Source organism: Anas acuta, chromosome 5 (assembly GCF_963932015.1).
Source record: "Anas acuta chromosome 5, bAnaAcu1.1, whole genome shotgun sequence".
Lineage (NCBI taxonomy): Eukaryota > Metazoa > Chordata > Aves > Anseriformes > Anatidae > Anas > Anas acuta.
Genome location: NC_088983.1, coordinates 6,236,226 through 6,243,200, shown reverse-complemented (window position 1 = coordinate 6,243,200; position 6,975 = coordinate 6,236,226). Strand labels below are relative to the sequence as shown.

Below are 6,975 nucleotides of genomic sequence, written 5' to 3'. Positions count from 1 at the left end.
ACACGTTTCCTCCCCAAAACATTCCCTCTTTTACACCTTTTTTCCATAGGAACAGCTCCTTTGCGAAAAGAAGGTGCTCGTGCGGAAAAATATTTTGTGTCTCTGGAAATGCAAACAAAATCCTTCAAATACCGCATGTTCTCCCAGGACGGGGACGGGGGCTGTCACCAAACCACCTATTTAACGGAACACAGCAGTGGGGACAATTCAGGTGTTTGGGGAAGCGTGAGGGACCAGGATGAGAGACCCTGGGATAGTTTGGTGCCCACATGTGTGTCTACACGTCTTCTGGAGTTGTGCACATGGGGCAAAGCTGGCTCAGGGCTGATCTGGGACCCCAGAGGATGCTCGCTGCGGATGGAGGCTGCTCGAGGGGGAGCTGGGGTCCCTCGTTTTTTGGCGAGGGAGCATCTCGGCAGCTTTGGGGGCTCTGTCAGCAGCAGCACGCCCAGGGCAGTCCAGCTCCGGCTCCAGCTCTGGAACCCCGGGCTCGGAAATAGGGTCAGGGGCACCTGGCTGGGTTGCTTCCCCCTCGGCATCTCCAAAATCCTGCCGGCACCCCGTGGGAGCGCAGACACCGGCCAGTCTCCTTCTGCGGGAGGAAAACCATGGGAGACCCAAGAAGCGAAAGAAAACGACGCTCCTCTGCTTTCCTCTTGGGGGATCTGGCCCTGTAGAGATGTCCCCAGACTCGTTCATGGGGACGCGGGGACAGGGTGTCGTGTCCTGCCTGTGGGGAAGGACCGGGGCTCCTTAGCCCTTTGCATCAGCTGGAGGAGGCTGAGGGGAGCTGGCCGAAATGCAAGGGGCATGTAAAGCCCTAAAAACAAGAGCCGGGTCCACAGAGAGGCAGTGTTAGGGCTCTCCGCGACGGGAGTCACAAGCCCTGGTGGTCTGCCAGGCGGGAGGGAGCTGGTTTGGGAGCCCTTTCAGAGCCCCGCATTGACCATATCTCTTTTCAGAGGAATGCGAGCCATTCAGCATTGATTGGAGATGATACTATGAAAGAGTCCTTCCTGCTTGCTGGTCGATAATGAAAGTAGTTGTTTATGACTTTGGGTTTCTTTAGATGAATGCTGTTGGGAAGCAAGGCAAAACAAACAAGGAGGAACCAGCGGGACACAAAGCCCTCGTTTCTGCAGCCTTCAGAAACCGTTTTTGGGTGGATGCACTGTGACAGACTCGGGTCGGGCGTCCTTGTAATAAATAAATGGGTTAAAGCAGCTCAGGAGCCCCGGAGAACCCCAGTGGGGACCAGCTCTTGACAGTCCTTAGAGGGAATTAACCGGGAAGTCCCCGCTGGCTTTATCCAAAGCCTGGTGAAATGACTGGCACCCTTCCGGGTGAGCTCGGGTGGGACCTGTGGGAACCTCAGCCTCTCTTGGTATCGTTGCTTAAAGCACTGGGACATGGAGAGGTGTTAAACTCCTCTTCCTAGACGTTTAGGGAAGGGTCTTTAAGAGACTTGCTTAAGGTAGATTGAAGCTTTGAAGAGATTTCTCGATGGCTTTATTTAACGATTTGTGAAGGGGGGGCTGCAAAACAGTGATTTCGGAGGCCCTAAGGGCATCCAGGAATTAAAGAGTCCCTGGGAGCCAGGCAGGGAGGCTGCTCTCCCCTCCAGGGCACCGGGGAGATGCGGAGGGGGGCACAGCGCAGAGGCTGCTTCCACAGGGACACGCTGCTTTTCACGTGTCTCCCTCTTTTCATTCCCCTCCGGCTCTGACCGGCAGCCAGGTAGGTCAGCTATTCCTCTTTGAAGCTGCGTTTTTGTTGCTTCAATTCACTCTTCTGAAAGCAGCGTCGCATCTGACCGACACCCGTGCTGCGGGTGGCAGAAACAGTTTTCTGTTTGTCTCTTCTGTCCTGTTTCTATTTTCTCTGCCCTTTCTTCTTTCATCCTCATTGCTGATGTCTTTTTTTTTTTTTTTTTTTCTTTCCATCCCTCCACACTATACCCTCCTCACCTTTCCCATCTAGCTTATTTTCTTGCGTTTATTGGTAGCTTTAAATCCACCCTCTGCCTTAGTGACAGGGAATAAAACCCAACCCCATAGCTACTACAGTTGGTCGGAGGCAAGTATCAGCTTCTAGCCTCTTCCGAGCTTGGGCTGTGCATTTCTGCCGTGTAATGCTGCACATCAATAAATAAAGGCAAACAATTTTGTTAGTGCAACTTCTGTGCAGGCGAGCAGCGAGACCGTCAGCAAGGGAAGGAGCTGGTGGCGCGAATCAGAGCTGACGGGGCTGGTGGCGTCCCCCAGCAGCTTCCCCTTCCAGCCCTGCTCCAGGATGTGAAGAATGACACTTTAATGCGTTTTCAATCCCTCGGAGGGCTGGGCTGCATCTCTGTAGATGTGAAGAAGGCTTTATGTGATCTCTGCTCGGCTTGCTCCGGGGTTAGCTTAGTGCAAAGCATCTAGCATGAGGGCAACTAGGAAAAATCGTAACATGAAATCATTCCCAAGCACAGGATAAATAAATGTATAAAACACCAACCCCGAGCAGATACTAGGTATTGGCTCAGATCCTCCAGTTACCTAACCTGGTGTAAAGTCGCTGACTTTTCCAGAGTTGCTACAGATTGCACCAGGGGAAGAGGTAACAGAACCAGGCGGTCTGCAGGAAGGGCCTGAACTATAACATAGAAGAAAAAACAACAGTAAACTTGTGTTTTCAACGTTTTCAGAGCCGGGGGCTCCTCCAACACACCTGCTCCCCCACCCGTGGGGCCAGAATCACGCGTGGCACCAAAAAAACCTTTATTTGTTTGCAAGGAAAACGCCCGGGGCCTTGCAGCCCCCTCGCCCGGCCCGCCTGCTCGCTCTGCCCGGCAGGTGGAGCATCCTCATCGCTTTTCACCCGCTCGTGGCTCCCCGAAGAGGAGGGGAAGGCTGCTCCTTCCCTCTCGGCTCGCCGTTCACGGGTTATTTTTGGGGGGACACCAGCACCGAGGCGAGGAGGGCCGCGCAGCGGCGGCGCTGAGGGGAGGAGGCGGCGGGGACAGGCGGGCGCTGCCCCGCCATTTTGCAGCCTCTCTGGGAGGCAGAGGGGTGAAGTAGGCTCGTAGCCGACTCCAGAACAGGCCCTTTGCCGGGTGCGCAGGGCTCTTCCCGGGGTAGGTTGGCTCAGGGTCGGCCTCTTTTTCCCTTCGAGGCCGCGGAGGCGAAGCTGAGGGAGCGAGGCGGTGGTCGTGCCCCGCGCTCCCTCCAGCTGACGGCCGGGGCTCAGGCCCTGGATAGCTGTGTTGGCGCCCCTCGTCCTTCCCCTAATGTCAGTGTCTCTAACCACTTCAGGGCCACCACGTCCTGGTCACCTTCCAGGTGCCCATGTCCTCCAGTGGCCGCTCCAGGTGGAGCGGCCACTGAGCGACTCGACCCCGTCACCCCGCTCCCGTCGGGGGCACCCGCTGCTGCGCGGCCATTTTGTGGAGCTCAGCCGGGGACCGCCAGGTGCCCCGCAAGGCGGGTTTTCCCCTACAATTTAGTCAAAAATCGGCTTAATTTTTTTATTTCGAGGAATTCAGAGAATCGTCTACGGCAATAGATTTTAATTTGTATGTGCCCGATTAGGTAAAATGCGTCAATCGAGGTGTTTAACTCCGGGAGGACTCGACAGACGCGCCCGCAATGAAGGCATGGCACACGAGGCACGGTGGCAAGGCGTTGAAAGTGTTAAAAACAGAGAATTCAGAAATGAAGAGCCGTACAATTATGCCAACCCAGATGTAGTAACTAGCGCTGTAGAATTGTCATCAGTCAGGAAAGGGCTCCGGTGTTGTTGTAAGCAGGGAAAACTGCAGCAGTTGTCACCTTGAATGCGGTGTTCAAGCCTCATTACCGGGTTCCTCAAACGATGTAGCAGAAGAGGGGCAGAGGAGGGTAACAGCACGATGAGAGCCACAGGCTTTTTGCAGACATAAAATTTAGCCCAGAAATGTGAACTCAACTAAATTTCAAGAAGCAAACAATCAGTCACGTAAGAGTGTTAAGGGGTAATGGAACAACATAGGAGAGAGAGGTGCGCCTCGATCTCAAAAGCCTTGGTGGAGTTAAAATGATTTATATAAAGTTAACAAAAATAGTGGTTTTGCACAGCAATGTGCAGAATTGAGCGTCATAACGGAATTCAAAGGAGTAAGGGTCATATAAATAATACATACATCACAGCTTATTCTAGGAAGGTAATACTTGTAAAGGATGCCCTCGTGGTTCAATCTGAGCGCTGGGCGTTTGATTTTAAGGAAGGAATTTTTCTCTTATCTTATGGGTATTTTTCACCTTTTAATGAAGAACCAAGTAATGTTGTCAGGTGGGATATGAAACTACATCTGTAAGTCTGCTATGAGGTACTGCATTAGTGTTAGTATGGTGATAATAGGTAGATACTCCGGCAGATAATCAGGCAATTTGTTTGTGATTTCTGCAGTCAGTGCAATCTCGTAATGCATCAAACTTCATTGCCACAGTTGAATTTCACATAATTACATTTATTAATGTGGTACAAAAATGCAAGATGTACAGTAACATTTTTCTCCTGGCAGCGTTCTGAATAGCACTGGCAGCGTTAAGTGGAGACATCCATTAGAAATGAAGTATTACTGTTTGAAGCTGTTTAATATATGTATTAAATATTCCTCACACTTTGGCATTAAGATCCAGAAAAATGACAAATACATTGTTACCAAAGCTATCGATTTAATCACCACATCTGATAAAAGTTTTGATTTTTAATTGCTTTGGGAAAAGTAAGTATCCCAACCTTTCCTAAAAATGCCTGATTTTCTGCTGTAGCAGAAGTTGATGGAGCAATTATTCTGCTCTTTAGTACCTCTTTCAGACTTAATAACAGCCTCATATGAGAACATCTTAATTTGTCATCCAATATTGGCTAATGGTTTGATGCAGCTTTTCTCCAGTAGGACCAAGAATCCTTTAGGACAGTCATATCGTGGAAGTTTTCAGTTGTCCAAAATCTAGACGTCTTTTGTTGCAGGCTAGTGCTTACCGCTGCTTTTAAGATCTACAGTAATCCTGTAGATTACCAAGGTAGTTGAATCTCTTAGCCCTTTCTACCAGGGACATGTGTCCTCTGAATTTATAACACAGGACAGCATTTGTCATTTGTAGTCATGTTACTTCATTTAAACAATGTCCAGAATATAAATGTTTTACATAAACATGCTTTCCGAAGCACTATCATTTTCTGCAATTTTACCCTTTAAAGAAATTGTATTGTGAAACCGGAGAGGAGGGAATAAACACCCCTCTCCCTTTAGTTCTGTTTCTCTCTTTTTCAAAAGCATTCAAAGACTAAAATGTATCATAACTATTTTAAAGGAGTAAATGGTATGTTTCATCTTAATAATTAGCAGTTGCATAATCTGCTCTATGGGTGGACCTCGTGTTGTGATTTATATAGCAACGAGTAGAACTTCTAAGCTCCTATATGTTTAAAGTCATGCTTGTGCTTTTTTTTTGTACGTCTGCGTAGCGTACATGCCCCATTTTCTTGCAGATTTTATAGGAACTGTCAGGGAAACAACTAACAAACATTGTTAAACTGTTTCTAGAGAAGGAATAAACAAGCCATTAACGTTTTCCAAATGGTGCTTGCTGTTTGACTCCCAATTTACTTACAATACAGATTTCCTGAAATTCATATGCTTCCCTAGGACATTTAACTAGCAGTGTCTACTTAAATACATTTAGGGTCAGATACACATCAGTCAACAGTTTACTGTGATAGTTTCATTTTGCATGCTGCAAACTTAACAGATCTTTAATATATGCACCCAACTAATTTTTACATCCTAAGAAATTACTTCTTTTTCCACATCTTGAAAAAGCAAAAATATTTTGCATTGACCTGTGGTTTGAAGTACTTCTGGACTTTTTTTTCTTATTTTTGTTTGCTATCTGAAGTGTTTCCAGGCACCAGGAACTAGGATACCAATCTTTTAAATGTGTTTGGTAAAGCTGTTATCTCTTTCTCAGAGTTTTTATTACTGCCTGTTCTAATCCAGTCTCTTGGATTAGGTGTTCTGATCCTCACTTAACTATTAGCCAAATTCATTTCTGTCAAACATCCAGCACTTTAAATGCTTCCCCCCTTTCCCTCCTCCCATGATTTCACAGTCTCAGTGCTACAGTATGTAGTCTTAATGCCACTTTAGTTAAATTCTGCAGTTGTTTTCTATTCCTCTTTATCCTGGATTAAAATATCATTCTCATCACCAATTGATCATGGTTTTACTTTTTACACACAACCCAAGGAAGTATTCTCCCCATAGAGAAGCCATTGTGGGACAGTCAAATTTCAAATAACTTGGTGTAATGTTAAGTGTGTCAGAGCTAACTACCTGGGTTCAGTATGTTCTGATGGTGATTGCATCCTTTTTGCAAGATGATGTGACTATATTTAAAAAAAAAAAAAAAAATTAATTAAACTTCTGCACATAGCAGCACTACACAAACAGAAGAATGAATTTGTAATAATCCACTTTCCATTGCATGTGAATTGTGACTTTAATCACTCTTATGTACACATCTTCTGATTTAAACGTTCTTCACAATTACTCCAGGAGGAGCGTACAGAATGGATAAGAAGCTTTTCCATTACCAGCATTGCGGTCGATAGGCTTAGTAAACCAGCTGGAGTAGAGGCTACACATTTTGTACACAAGCATCTTTTCTTGCATTCTCCACGCCTCCTAAGAACATTAAGCCTCTCAAGGTTAGAGCTGCTCCAGGAACCTTTACCCAAATTATACACTTCCTTTTTCTGAACTGTGGCTTAGACTTTCAGTAAGCCCATTACCACAATCAGTGAGAAATTTGGTTCCACTAAAATAGATTAGATAATTAATTCATATGCAGTTAAAACTGTTTTACTCCTTTTATCTTAAAACGTGTGGTATTATCTTACAATTTTGACTTGTTTATTGTATCAGTAAAGCTTTGGATTGCTTGTGTA

At 46.6% G+C, this 6,975-nt stretch overlaps 1 long non-coding RNA gene across 1 annotated transcript; it reads right to left on the bottom strand.

Annotated features, from left to right (window-relative positions):
* Positions 1–987: 987 nt before the first annotated feature.
* LOC137858141 (uncharacterized) lies at positions 988–3,386 on the bottom strand. The gene is made up of 3 exons (XR_011097513.1): positions 2,713–3,386; positions 2,546–2,637; positions 988–2,434 (listed from the first exon to the last, which is right to left on the bottom strand). It is a non-coding gene; the product is annotated as an uncharacterized lncRNA (long non-coding RNA).
* Positions 3,387–6,975: the final 3,589 nt, after the last annotated feature.